Below are 14,912 nucleotides of genomic sequence, written 5' to 3'. Positions count from 1 at the left end.
TATCTTTGTTCTCATTTACCTCTAAGAAATTTTTACTTTCTTCCCTGATGTCTTCTGTTATCAGTGCATCATTCAGTAGCATATTATTTAGTCTCCAGGTGTTGGAGTAGTTTCTGTTTTTTATCATTGATTTCTAATTTCATTCCATTATGATTTGATAGAATACAAGGTAGTATCTCTATTTTTTTTGTATTAATAAGGGTTGCTTTGTGGCATAACATATGGTCTATTTTAGAGAAGAATCCTATGCTGCTGAGAAGAAAGCGTATTCACTCCTTGATGAATGGAATATTCTACATATGTCTGTTAAGTCTAGATTATTGACTGCATTATCGAGTTCTGTGGTTTCTTTCTTCAGTTTTTGTTTGGAAGATCTATCCAGTGGTGAGAGAGATATGTTAAAGTCACCCAGGTTATTGTGAGTGGTCTCATTGGTTTCTTGAATTGAGAAGGATTTATCAAAATACATGGATGCTTAATTGGGGCATAAATATTTATGATTCTTATGCCTTGCTGATTTATCATTTCCTTAATCATTATAAAATGCCCTTCTTTATCCCTCTGACTAACTTTGACTTGAAGTTCACTTTATCTGAAATGAGGCTAGAAACCACCACTTTTTCACTGAGTTTGTGTATGTTGTATGTTTTTTCCCATCTGTTAGTCTGTGTGTGTTTTTTTCCATGAGATGAGTCTCTTGAAGGCAGCATTTTGTTGGGTCTTTCTTTTTAATTCAGTCTTCCACTCTATGTCTTTTGATTAATGAATTTAGACCATTAACATTCAGGGTTATTATTGAGATATGATTTGTATTCCCAATTTGGCTTATTTTCAGTTTTTAACTTGACTGTTTCTCCTTTGATTAATTTTTCCTTTAGGGTAGTTCCTCCCTTTGCTGACTTTCATTGTTGTTTTCATTTCCTCCTCATGGGATATTTTGCTGAGAATGATCTATAGTGCAGGCTTTCTATTTGTAAATTCTTTTAACTTTTGTTTATAGTGGAAGGATTTTATTTCATCATCAAATCTGAAGGTAAGTTTTGCTGGATATGATTCTTGGTTGTCATCCTTGTTCTTTCAGAACTTGAAATATGTTGCTCCAGGCCCTTCTAGCTTTTAGGGTCTGGGCTGAGAAACCTGCTGATACCCATATTAGTTTCCCCATATATGTAATCTGATGCTTTTCTCTCACAGCCTTTACAATTCTATCTTCATTTTGTATGTTAGGCATTTTTATTTTAACGTACCTTGGTGTGGATCTGTTGTAATTTTGTATATTTGGTGTCCTGTAAGCATCTTGTAATTTAATTTTCCATTTCATTCTTCAGGCTTAGGTAATTTTCTGATATTATTTTATTGAATAGATTGTTCATTCCTTTGGTTTATATCTCTATGCCTTCTTCAATCCCAGTAATTCTTAAATTTGGTCTTTTCATGATATCCCATAATTCTTGGAGATTCCATTCTTGATTTCTTACCATCTTCTCTGTCTGGTCAACTTTATATACAAGATTAAATATTTTGTCTTCATTTTCTGAGGTTCTGTCTTCCAAGTGATCTAGTCTGTTTGTGATGCTTTCTGTTGAATTTTATTTGGTTTATTTCCTTCATTTCAAGGATTTCTGTTTCTTCCCCCCCCCCCAGACTCTCTCTCTCTTTATTGAAATGGTCTTTTACTTCCTGCATTTGCTCTTTTAACTGTTTATTGGAGTGATCATTCATTGCCCACATTTGCTTTCTTATCTCATCCTTTGCTTCCCAGATCATTTTAATTATGTACATTCTGTACTCCTTCTCTGACATTTCTTCTACCATGCTGTGATTGGGTTCTATTAATATAGCATCTTGGTTTGTTTGGGACACATTCTTTCCTTATTTTTTCATGTTATCCATTTATCTTCCCCTCTAGCAGTGCAGATCTTAGGTATTGCAGTTTTCCCCCTATAAGCTTATAGTGACCCTGCAGGTTTCAAATATCTCACCTTTAAGGGAGAGATCCATATTAACAGCACTCAATATAAACAACATGTGGCCATAAGCCAAATAACCCCTATGAAAATGTCAACAGTATTGTCATAATCAAAAGAGAGGATGATTTTGATTATTATCTATAGTATAACCAATAGGTTTGCAATGAGGTCTATAATTTGTATTGGTGTACAAAGAGGATGGGGAGGGGTGTAGGATGTAACTGTTAATGGGATAAGAAGAGATATAGAGGTACTATATCATAGGAAGAGTGAAAGCAGAATCAAAAGAAGTTCCTTGTTAGCATGAGAAAAGGGAGAAAGACCCCAAGGAACAGGTAAATAAAAGGAAAATAGAGTGAGAAAAATGAAAAATTTAAAAATTTAAATTTAAAAGGAAAAAGAAAAAAATCTACAATATAACAGTCATATACTATTCAAATCCCAGTCTTCAGTAGCTTGATGCATGAGAGGTACCTGACAATGTGCTTCTATTCTACAGAAGGGTTCTCAGGATGGGAGTTGCCCCACCTAGAGATGGCAGCTTGTGCTTCAAGGATAATCCAAGATGGCTGCTGTGACTTCAGAATGGTAAATGGGGAGTCACAGTGTGGATGGAGTGCGTGAGCTGAGTCCTTGTGGGGTACAGGCACTGAGGTGCTGAAGGAGCTCTCAAAGTCCTGATGAAGCTCCCAGATGGACCACAGGTGAGCCCGAGTCCTAAAGAAGCTCCTGTGTGGTCTGTGTGTAGGCCAGAGTCCTGATGAATCCCCCCCTAATTGTTAAGCATACAGAAAAAGCATATTTATTTTCACTTGGGAAGATGAAACAATTGTACTATTTAGTAACTGAATTACATGGACTATGATGTGCCTCTGGTTTGTGTCATAATTTTGTGAAATTTTAAGTATTAGTCATAAAATAACAGCATCCAAAGTTGTGTGTCCCGACCCGTGGGACATCAACGCAGAACGGCAAACCTAAGAGAGAAGGAATGAAGGGACAAGAGACACAGGGAGAGGCAGCAAGACAGGAATTCTGATCAAGCTGCAAATTTTTATTGTTCACACAGGGGTATTTATATGCTCAGGGAATGAGGGGTATGACGAGGTGCAGCCTGGTTGGCTGTGTTCTTCTATTGGGCTCCTGATAGGCTGCAAGTTCACGCCGGCGGGAAGGTGAGGTTCGCAACGGCGGGAAGGTGAAGTCCCGGAAGAGAAGCAGGGACGGCACCATAGGCGCCATACTGTCAGAATTATCAGCCAGGAGGGGGGAGGGGCGCTGCTGCTTATTGTAAAGGTCAGAATGTTCTCAGAATGAGAACTTCTTGGTCCCTGACAGTTGTGGAAATAGTAAGAATAACTCCACATCCTTTATCACGTAGCTAGTTTTACAATGTATTGTTGTCACCAATGTTTATAGAACAATTTGTCTAGTTTGGAAAGATTAGTGAGAAAATGAAGAATAAGACTGAAAATATAACAGCTTATGGGTATTTATGTCTGTCGCTGTTAAGCAGCAAGTACAAAGTAAGAGGAAAACACAAGAATGATGCTCAACATTTTACTTCATAGATAGAAGTATCTACTAATGCATGTTAAAATTATAACGAGTTCTGGAATGGAATGATACAGCCTTCAACAATATTCACTTGTACTAGTTCTAAAATAAATTACATGTATGAGTTGATTTTTAATGAAAATGCCCTTACAACATAGAGAAAATGGAAGAAAGGAAGGGTAAAGAAAAAAGCACAGAGGGTGGTTTGGGGCATTCTCAGGGTTCAGACATGGCAGAAAGAGTGGGTGGAGTTCATGCAAATTATTATGGGCCAGAAGCTATCTCTTTTGTCCACACAACGTTTGCACAATGAGCTTTGTGACAAGTTGGGATTGAAGGCAGGGTTTGGTAACATAAAACAGGACTGTATTGTCCTTCCAAAGTTCCAAAAATAGCTTGGGATTTGTCAGAAATTGAATAAAACAACATTAATATGTCTCATGTTGACTTCCTTGGGTAAAAATCACAGAACTGTTTTCATATAATAGCATATTGAAAATACACAGGGCTTGAGAATGATTTGGTATGAAAAGTGGCCCATTTAAATGCAAATGTAAGGTAACATGTCAAATAGACCTTTGATATAAAGTAAATGTACCTTTTCAATGACTTTAGTAATATATCAAACCTTTAGAAGTAATCATTTGGTTCACTTTTACATGGATATATTTTTTAAATTATGGTATAAGTTATTATTAAGCTTAAAATTTCTGACAGGAATATACTTCTTTTAGAAGGTTGTATATAATTATAAAATGCAAAGAAGAACTTACTATCCTGTAAGAAAATAAGTTTAAATATCCAACTGTGTAGGTCAGATAAATCAAGAACCTATTATTTACATTTCAAAAGACTTAAGGAAGTATCTATTATGGTTTGGATATGGTGGATCCCTCTTAAAACTCTTGGTAAATTTTGTTGACAGTGTTATACTGTTGATTGATAATGGATCTCCAGGAGATAATTAGGTGTTTGGGTCCCGTTTTATGAAATGCTTAATATAATCTTATTTTCTTTCTTGAGAAACTGGGTTATGGCTCAAGATTGAGGTGGGTGTTTCAAGAGTGAATTGGGTCATGATATATATATATATATATATAGTATTTATAAGTCAACATAATGCATTACACTAATAACTTTATAGGAGAAAAAGTAATTGATAATTTTTCAGAATTTGCAAAGAAGGTATGTGATACAATTTTTTTTTTTTTTTTTTTTTTTTTGTGGTGCTGGGGATTGAACCCAGGGCCTCGTGCTTGGGAGGCAAGCACTGTACCAACTGAGCTATATCCCCAGCCCATGTGATATAATCTTAATGATATCCTTGATAAAAGTTCTTAATAAATACTTCTTAAAATAGAAAAGAACTACCTTATACTAATAAAGCATATCTGCAAAAAGTCTAAAATTAAACATCATAGTGATCAATACTGAAATGTGGAATCATGATCATTAAAATCAGGATAAAGATAAGGATGGCCACTATGATGATCTCCTTTCATCATTATAGGGGGGAGGTTCTGAAGTGCTTAGGAAGAAAGAAAATCAAGTGAATAGTTGTATAAATTGAAAAGGAACAAACCAAATTGTTAAAGTTGTTAAGAGAACAGTGTTAGATATGAAAAGATTAGTATCCAGATTTTCAACAATCAGTTGTTTCTCTATGCTTAGGGACAAAGAATTTGGTAATACAATAAAAGGATAGCACATTTAACCACACAAAAATAAAGGTTATATTCATCAAATTAATTTCTAGTGACCTACTTGAGAAAAAACACCTATATGAAGAATGCATAAGCAAGGGGAATAAAGTACATTCTTTATGTGTATGGAAAGTCCATATTTTGAATACAAATCTCATCATAATTATATGAAGATTTATGATGTATCATAAATTGTCAGTGATTTGAATGGAGCTTAACAAACTTACTCCAGAATGTGTGTGGAAGAGAAAAAGGCCAACAGGAGATAGGAGTCAGAGCTCTCTTGAAGAACACTGAATAAGCACATAGACAAGTTGACTGGTGGCAGTCAATACAGAGCCCAGAGGCACACTATGCCAATGTGGAACTTCAGGAATCACACAGATAGTATCTGAGAGGAGAAAAGAAATGACTATTCAGTATAATTTATTGTCTTTTAAAAACATAAAACTTACACACACACACACACACACACACACATATATCTTCCATACCGTACAGAAAAAGCATATTAATCAGATAAATTTAAAAGTCAAAATGATTGTTTTCAAGAAAATGTAACAATCTATTATTTAATTCATAGTAAATAATAATTTCTGAAATAAGAAACAAAGGAGGGTAAACATAATTAAAAGAATATTTATAATAAAATTTTCAAGTTAATTTAAGGGTAGAATATGGAAATACCAAAGTAATAGACACTGGAAATTTATACCTGACACATATAATTATCAAAGTATTTTTATTTAAAACATATAAACATGTACCTACATTCATATATTTATAATCTTATACAAATAAAAAAACTTAAGAAAATTATATGCAAATAACCAAAGTAACATTGTTTAGATACAGACTACAAATGATGAATAAATATGTAAAATGGCTATCAACCTTAGTGAAAATTCATTCAGCTATAATAACTAAGTTACTGCAATTTAAACAAATAAATAGTTTTATACCCATTAAGATGGCAAAATGTTTAGTCTGAACATTTAAATTATTGAAAGCTATAAAGAAACAAAAGAACCTCCCTATGCTGGCAGTGAGAATTGAAAAAAATTAATCTTAGAAATAATTTGTCAGAACTGCAAATTCCACAAGTGTCACTGTTTGGAGAACACACATTGAAGTTAGTTACTATTACAAAATTTAAGCTTATACAACAAAATCAAACATTCCAAAAGCAAAAGATTGTTTAACAAAAAATATACTGAACAAAATTCACTAAAAGATAATATTCACAACTATGAAAGCAACTAAAATAAGTATTGTAGTTTTATTAAAACCTCATGTATTGAAGAAAGTATAAAGAACATCAGGGAAATAAAACCTCAAGATCTGTCTGTAGTAGAAATGTAGAAATGAATAAGCTAAGGAAAAAAAGAAATGTATTAGGGACTTGGGTCATAATAGACTTGTTAAGTTTATCTTTTCATAAGGGTGTTCATGAGTTTCAGTTAACCACAAATTAGCCATTTTGTTTATTAAAATTTAGCTTATTTAGTTTTATATGGAGTGTGATTTATACATTTTGGAGTTTGTGGAGATTTCTTTCGTGACTTACTACCTGGTTATTTTTTTTGCCACTGTTCTTTTGTGTTTAGAAACAATGTTTTTTCCACAAGGAGCACACATTGTTATACAAGTGTTATTAATTGAATAAGAAATATTTCCAAATATTTCATTATTTTTAACTCATCTAAAATTTTAAAGGGGATTTGTTTTAGCTATGGTTATTGAATCTCTCACTCCCATTGTGAGATTTTTAATTTCCTGTCATTTTTTATCAGTCTTTATTTTTAGGTATGTCTTTATCCAGTCTTTATTCAGTGTGTATTTTAAGTAGGCTTTATTTTTCAGAACTGTTTCAAGTTTACTACAAACCAAGAAGGTAAAGGTAAAGAGATTTGCCATATATATGTCCCTACTTCATAATTCTGTAACAAGTGATGCTGTTATTAAAATCAGTGATATATGTCTGATACCCAGTATGATAATTTACCTTATGCTTCACTATAGGTGTACACTTTTGTGTGTTTGAAGTGACATGTATCTACTAACATACAAAATAATTCTACATCATAATGATCCTCTTTCTCTCATCCCTCCCCCATTTTACCTGGCAACCATATATCTTTATACTGTCTCCATAGTTTTGCGTTTTCCAGAATGTCATATAATTGGAATTATACATAATGCATCTTTTTCAGATCAGCTTCTTTTACCTAATAATATGTATTTAAATATTATTTGTATGCTTTCATGACTTGATAGGACAATTGCTTTTACTGCTGGAAAGTATTCTATAGTCTCGAAGTACCACAGTTTATTTTTCCATTCACCTACTGAAAGACATGTTGGCTGCCTCCAAATTATGGCAATTATGAATAAAGCTGCTATAAACAGAAGTGTGCAGGTTTTTGTGTGGACATAAGTTTTAAATTCATTTGGGTACATTCCAAAGAGGACAATTGTTGGACCATATGGTAAAAATATGTTTAGTTTTGGAAGAAACTGCCAAACTGTCTTCTAAAGTAGCTGTACCATTTTTCATTCCCACCAGCAGTAAAGGAGATTTCTTTCTCCATGTACGTGCAAGCACTTGGTGTTGTCAATGTTTATCTATAGTATATATTAATGTTTTAATTTGTAATTTCCTAATAGCTTATGATGTAGAGCATCTTATATTTATTTTCCTTGTGTATATCTTCCTTGGTAAAATATCTGTTCACATCTTTTGCACATTTTTTTTTCTTTTTGGTACTGGGAGGGATGGTTTATCCCTGAGATATATCCCCAGATCTTTTAATTGTTTATTTTGAGAAAGGGTCTCATGAAATTGCTGAGACTGACCTTGAACTTGCTATCCTTCTGCCTTAGGCTCCTGAGTTGCTGGGATCACAAGCATGTGCCATTGCACTGAATATTTTGCACAATTGTTAATGAAATTTTTAAAAATTATTTTTAAAATAATTCTTTATCAGGTAAACTCTTGCAGTAAATATTCTCATTCTATGGCCTGTCTTTCATACTGTTTCCATGCTTTTTATAGAGCAATAAATATTAATTTTAAGGAAGACCAGCTCATTATTTCTTTCCTATATACTGCTTTGATATTATATCTAAAAATCTCACCATATCTATATTTTCTCCTATATTCCAGGATTTTTTATACTTTTGTTGTTTACATCTAAGTCTGTGATCCATTTTCAGTTAATTTTTGTGAAGGGTGTTAGGGATATGTGTAGATTCACATTTTACATTTAGGCTTCCATTTTTTCTAACATTGTTACATGTTTTGAAATATAATATTTACTTGAGAACAAGTTGGTGATTGTTATATTCTCTTAGTTCAAAGGTAACTTTTTCTCATTATTAAACTATGCAGAAATTCAAAGCTTTGCTAATTATTCAGCAAAGTGAACAAAGTTAGAAGGTGTGTATATATATAGATATCTACATATGCATATACATATATATACATATGTGTGTGTGTGTGTGTGTGTGTGTGTAATTAATCTATCCTGTTTTGACTGGGTGGTAGCTATAGGCTTGTAGGTTGTGACTGGAGGAGGTGGGTCCTGGCAGTGTAGCCTGAAAGGGTCCCTCCTACCTTCTTTGCTTGTGGGCTGCCATGAGCTTCCCTCCGCCAAGCCATTTTCTCTTGATGTGCTGCCTCACCATGGGCGCAGAGCAATGGAGTTGGCCTCTGTGGACAGAGGGCTGTGAAACCATGGCCCCAAATAAATGTTTCCTCCTCTCAGTTGTTCTTGTCAGGTATTTTGGAAACTGTTTTAGTCAGCGTCTTAACCCACTGTGACTAAAAGATCTGATCGGAACAATTTTCAGGGAGGAGAAGTTTATTGGAGGGCTGGCTCTTGGTTTCAGAGGTCTTAGAAGGCCAGCTTCATTCCTCCAGCCAGGTGAGGCAGAACATCATGATGGAAGAGCGATGGAGGGAAGCAGCTCACATGATTATCAGCAAGCAGAGAGAAAGGGCTCCACTTGCCAGGTACAAATATATACCCCATAGCCACGCCCCCAAGAAAACACTTCCTCCAGCCATAGCCCACCTGCCTTCAGTTACCACTCAGATACTCCCTTCAGGCGTTAATTCACTAATTAAGACTCTTACAACCTAATCATTTCCCCTCTGAACCCTAGCATTGTCTCACACCAAACTGTAACAGTCACAGTGATGCAAAATTAGATTGAAACATGGAGCAAATGGCACAAACCTCTAATGAAAAGCAAGAAAGCACAAGGACTATCCTCTTGGTGTACTATGGTAATTTTCATAATACCAAATATAAAGAGAGGATTTATAAAGGTAGAAAGGTGATTACTAGCAGAGAAATAGATTTGTATTAGATAACATATTAGCAAAATTGGATTCAAGAAGACAACAGAACAAAATTTTAAAGAAAAATTATTTTTGAATTTCTGATTCTATAGTACCCTTTTGGAGTGAATGAAATTTTGTCAATGACATAAAGCTATAAAGATAACACCTGTAAAATACTAAGCAAAATGAAAATATTTGCTATAATTTGTGAGATATCTAGAGAAGCAAAAGACAAAAACTCTAATAATGTATATAGGTTAGATTTAAATTGAGTTTTATTTTTATAGTAAGCATAAGTGTGTTCAATTTCCCTATCAAAAGATATAGTTTATCAGATTACAGATGGAGGCAAACAACTCTAGGGTATCTGAAACAGAAACATTTAAAAGTACTACAAAAGATTAAACATTGAAAAAAAAAAAAAAAAAACCCATGGGAAAAGAAATACCAGAAAGAAACGTGAAAAGTGATTGTATAGGTTATGATTTTAAACAACATAAATAGCAAGCGTAAATATATTGGAAGTGCCATGTAATATTTCTGGCTTGTGTGATACTTTAATGGATACCAATTTTACTCAGGAATAATTTGTATGTAACACATTTTGGTACTTAGAGATACAAATAAAATATAACCTAATCTAACAAATTTAAAAATTATAAACATTTTCATTTAAATAATACTTTATTAGTTATGTATATATGTATATTCTTTTTCTTATGCACATGATTTTGCCCTAGAAATTTTTTGTGTGTTTAAATTTCTCATGTACTTAAATATTTAAACTTAATGTTGAATAGCTAAGTAACTTTCCTTTATACATGATGACATCATCTGTTTGTTTATTGAGACCACTGTTTTGTTTTTAATGTTTCACACCTTTTAAAATTAAAGCATTAATTTCAAGCTATCTTTAGTTATATATCTGATACTATTTAACTTATAATTCATTTTAAAAAAATTTTATAAAGTAGGATGTTGGAATTTTAAAATAGAACATATACCCATAATCAAATAAAAACTTTAATTGTTGATGTAGAGACTTCTATAAATACATTAAAAATATACTCAAAATTGCAAACACACTGAACACAATTTTTAGTAATGTGTATTAAATACCCAAGAAGTAGTCATCTTTATTTTCCCTTTCTTATTGATTCTCACTGTAACAGCAGTGAGGCAGACTTGAGTGAAATTTATCCTTGAACAATTCTCTTCATGAAAGTCTATGGGTGGTCAATTTTCTGAGTCCTTTTATTTCTAGAAGTATTTCTTGTTACCATTGTCTCATGATTGATTATTTAGTTAAATAATTTCAAGTCTGGAATGATTTCCTTCAGCACTTTGACAGTTATTCCTCCTTACACATATTCATTGTTATGGTAACTCCAATTTTCTTCCAGATTTCATCTAGACAGAGGTATCCATTTGCTAGTTTTGACATGAATGTGCTCATCATTTTTCAGGTATGTGCCCAGGTCCTCTTTTGGTGCCAAAGCAGTTTCCTCATTTGGAGTTCAGTTTGATGTGTTTCTATATTGTTTCTCAATTGCCATACAATTCTGGTTCTGAATTTAGATTATACTGTTTTTTTCCTGTTCTATTTCTCCATTTATTAATGAACAAGTTATTTTCTCCTTTATAATAAATCTTATATATTTTAGTCCCATACTAATTATCCTTATTTATTTTTTCCTAAGTGTTTTGTCAAATCCTGAAAACCTTACTTCATAATTTTTCCATATAGTTTTTTTTTCTAAACATTTCTTTTTTTTTTTTTTTTGTCTTCTCATTTTATTACATGACATTTAACAGTAAAGTCACATGACCTTCGTGGGTCAGATTTCTTAAACCCTGCAATATGAGGAACTCTAAATACATTAAATATTGTTATACATTCAGACTTCCAATGTACAGGTAGTTGGAAACAGTTACAGCCCTCACCAAGCTAGGTTGGGGACATTAGGTCCAACAGGATCAGAAATGTTGTGAAGGCATGCCTTTACAAATAGCAATGCAAACTTACAGAAATTGCCTTTATTAAGGTGGTATGTTCGGTAATTCCAGTGCCTTCACAATTTAATGAACCAAATTACTGTACTTCACTTTTAAAAACCTAGATGAAACATGAGAAGCCATTCAGTATAAATTGCAACTTCAGGAAAAGTTTCTGCTTTATTCCAAATAATTTTTCCCATGTAAAATAACTATTCAACAGTTCTTGGTATATGGGAAGATAATGCTAGTTAAAGTCACAATGAAGACTTATTAGTGGAAGCTCTGCTATATAAACAGCATAAGTTGAGAAAAGGTTTAATTTCCAAACCAATTAAACAAGATGAAGCAGGATTAGTAATGGACACCTTGCGAATGGGAATGGCAGGTGGCCCTCCTTGACCTCTAATGGGAATGAGACCTCTGATACCAGGCATGCCACCTGAATTTCATCATCAGAGAAAATACACCCAGTCATTTTGCAGGGTCTCATTCCCATTAGAGGTCAAGGAGGGCCACCTTGGTAAGAGGGTACCATGCCCATATGGTGGCATAGCACCAGGAAGGTAACGGCATGCCTCAATGATGACCACCATATTGGCCATGAGGTGGCATTGGGGGTCTCATTCCTTGCTGCTGTGGGATATTTGACTGTGGTCCCATCATACCTCCAATAAGACCAACTGGTGGATTACCGATCGGGGCCTGTCCTGGTTGAGGAAGATTATGCTGATATTTAGGTAACTGTGCCCTCCTCTCTTCCAGTGATATATCCTCATCTGGATGGACCAATTTACTGGCACTGGTGGTTTTAAGTGTAGTAGGCTTACTTGTTATTGAAGCTGCTGGTTTTGCTGCAGTACTATTTGTTGTACTAGTGGTTGAAGCCGTAGACTGTGTATAAGGAGGGAATGTAGGCTTTTGGGAGTTCTGTGGTTGTTGCAGGGATACTATTTAAGGGCTTGAAATCTGTACCAACAGGTTCTTTCATAGCTGCCTGAACTTGTGCTGTGCTAGGAAAGAGAACTTTAGAAGATGCAGACAGACTTTCTGAATTGGATGAGGCTGTACTTGAGTTTTTCACAGGTGTCCCCATCTGTCTGGGACTAGGGTAAAGAGGCTTAGTAACTGGAGGCTGTGGAGCAGGTACTGTTGCTATTGGTGCAGGTGTTTTATTAAGAATACTTGGTGCTGACACAGCCTGTGTTGGAGACATCGTAGGAACTGCAGGATGCCCCAGGCAGCGGGGCATACCTGGTGGTATACCAGGCATAAGAAGTAGCATTCCTGGTCCAGGTGGCATCCTTCCACCCACTGGCATCATTATGTTTTCACAACAAAATGACTGGGTGTATTTTCTCTGATGATGCAATTCAGGTGGCATGCCTTGCATTAGAGGAGGAACACCTGGCATTAGTTGTGGAGGCAGGTGACAGAGAATGGGAGAGCAGTGACTGAGATTGGGGTTCTCTGATGACCTCATGACTGGTGTGCCTGGTGCCTGGGAAAGTTTCTGTGCACAGGTACAGGATGCCCATGTCTTACATTTACTGCTCCTTCTGTAGGGAACCAGAGGCAAGTTTCAGTAATAAAGTTTATAAATTGTAAGAACTGTGCTCTCCTAATAGAACTATCCCTTTTCTTAAGCTTATCTTTAAGGATAGAAACATAAGGATCCCTTTCTTTGGATCCTGTATTTCCCATTTTTTTACACCTAACTCTGAATTGCCCCTCTGACATCCTTACCTTGATTTTGTTAATTTATTGATGAATCTCAGAGGAGCGTCCCCTCATCTAGTCATACAAGTTCCCTTGTATCTGGATCCCTGTGGACCACCAACTGGTGCATCTAGCATGGTCAAACTGAGGGCTCTGGCAAGGGGTACTGGGGGATTAGAAGAATAAAGACTCACACATGCAGATTTTGAAGTTAAAGCTGGGCTCAGGTGGAGTGCTGCTCTCTGATGGAGAAGCAGATCTAAAGAGTTACACAGTAATCTTTATTATATATGTCTCATTATCAGGTTCAAGACTATGCAAGCATAATTCTTTGTACTCAGGGAAGTTACAGAACTAGAAACACTTATGCAGCTTTTCCACAGTTGCAATGTGCAATGTTAGGAGCTGACTAGTGCTCAAGGAGGTCTATTGTTTAAAGTTACTATTAAGTGGTCAAGCTCAGGAGTAGCAGAGCTGGTGAAACATTGTAGTTGTCTAGCATGAGAATTCCTCTATCCCTGAGAGCTATGTGCCTGAGATCAAGGTTGAAGCTAAGACTCTATGCACAGAGCCTCCTCAGGCAGGGCATTACCAAAGCAACTAGGCATCCTGTACTCTTGCACAGAACTTTCCCACGTACCAGGCACCAGACATGCCACAGCCATGAGGTCATCAGAGACCCCTAATCTCAGTCACCATCTACCATTCTTTGTCACATTCTTCACAATTAGTGGAGATAGGCCTGGAAGCATTCCTGGTGCTCCTAGAACTGGTGGCAGTTCTGGCTGGGTCATCAGGGGACTATAACTTTGCTGAGGTTGAAATGAAGTTGTGGGTTCAGAGTCATCATCATCATATTTATCAGAATCATTGTGTTGCTTCTTTTTTCTTTCTTTTTTTTTTTTTTTTTTTTTTTTTTTTTTTTGACTCTCCTGAAGCTGTCAAGAAGGCATCATCTTTCATCTGTGTCTTTTTCTGGAATACCTTCCATAACATATATTTCCAATTCTATGTTCTTCCAGGTATTGCATTCAGTACAGCATCTATTGTCCTTTATGCACCTGCATGCAACGAATAGCTAAACCAGGTCCTGTATACAATTTCTTATGACATATATGACATTTAAAATGCTTTGCCTTTTGGTGCCAGGTAAGGATCTTCTCATCATCAAAACCTCTATTACAATACCAGCACAGTGACTTCAGCTACTGCTGCTTCTTGTTACCCATAGCTATGTCTTACTGGCAAATTAAAGAAAGGAGAAAAGAAGCAGGAAAAACAAAGAAATAAATCACTCACTTTTCTAACCCAACGGCCACCACTGCATCCCACTGGAAACAGAGACAAAATGCCTATAAACATTTTTATCTTTGAATTCTTTGTTTTCTTTTCTCTTCTTTATAATTTCTTTTACTTGAAAAGTTTAAAGAACTTATAGAAAATAAAATAGACTATTAATTCTCATGCAAAGATAAGAAAGTTAAGGGTTGCTTTTGTTCTCAAACCAATTTTCATGTTTTACTGTACCTATGTTTCAATACTGATATGGATAAAAATGCAAATTTGCAATTACAAATAAGTTATATAGAAAAATTCAATTTCAAAAATTATTTTTATCAT

At 34.9% G+C, this 14,912-nt stretch overlaps 1 pseudogene; it reads right to left on the bottom strand.

The window, feature by feature from the left end:
* The window catches only part of LOC124962849 (BUB3-interacting and GLEBS motif-containing protein ZNF207-like), a 32,182-nt pseudogene extending 17,661 nt beyond the window's left edge, over nt 1-14,521 (bottom strand).
* Nucleotides 14,522-14,912: the final 391 nt, after the last annotated feature.

Source organism: Sciurus carolinensis, chromosome 13, assembly GCF_902686445.1.
Source record: "Sciurus carolinensis chromosome 13, mSciCar1.2, whole genome shotgun sequence".
NCBI classification, from domain to species: domain Eukaryota; kingdom Metazoa; phylum Chordata; class Mammalia; order Rodentia; family Sciuridae; genus Sciurus; species Sciurus carolinensis.
This window is presented reverse-complemented; position numbering and strand designations above follow the sequence as displayed.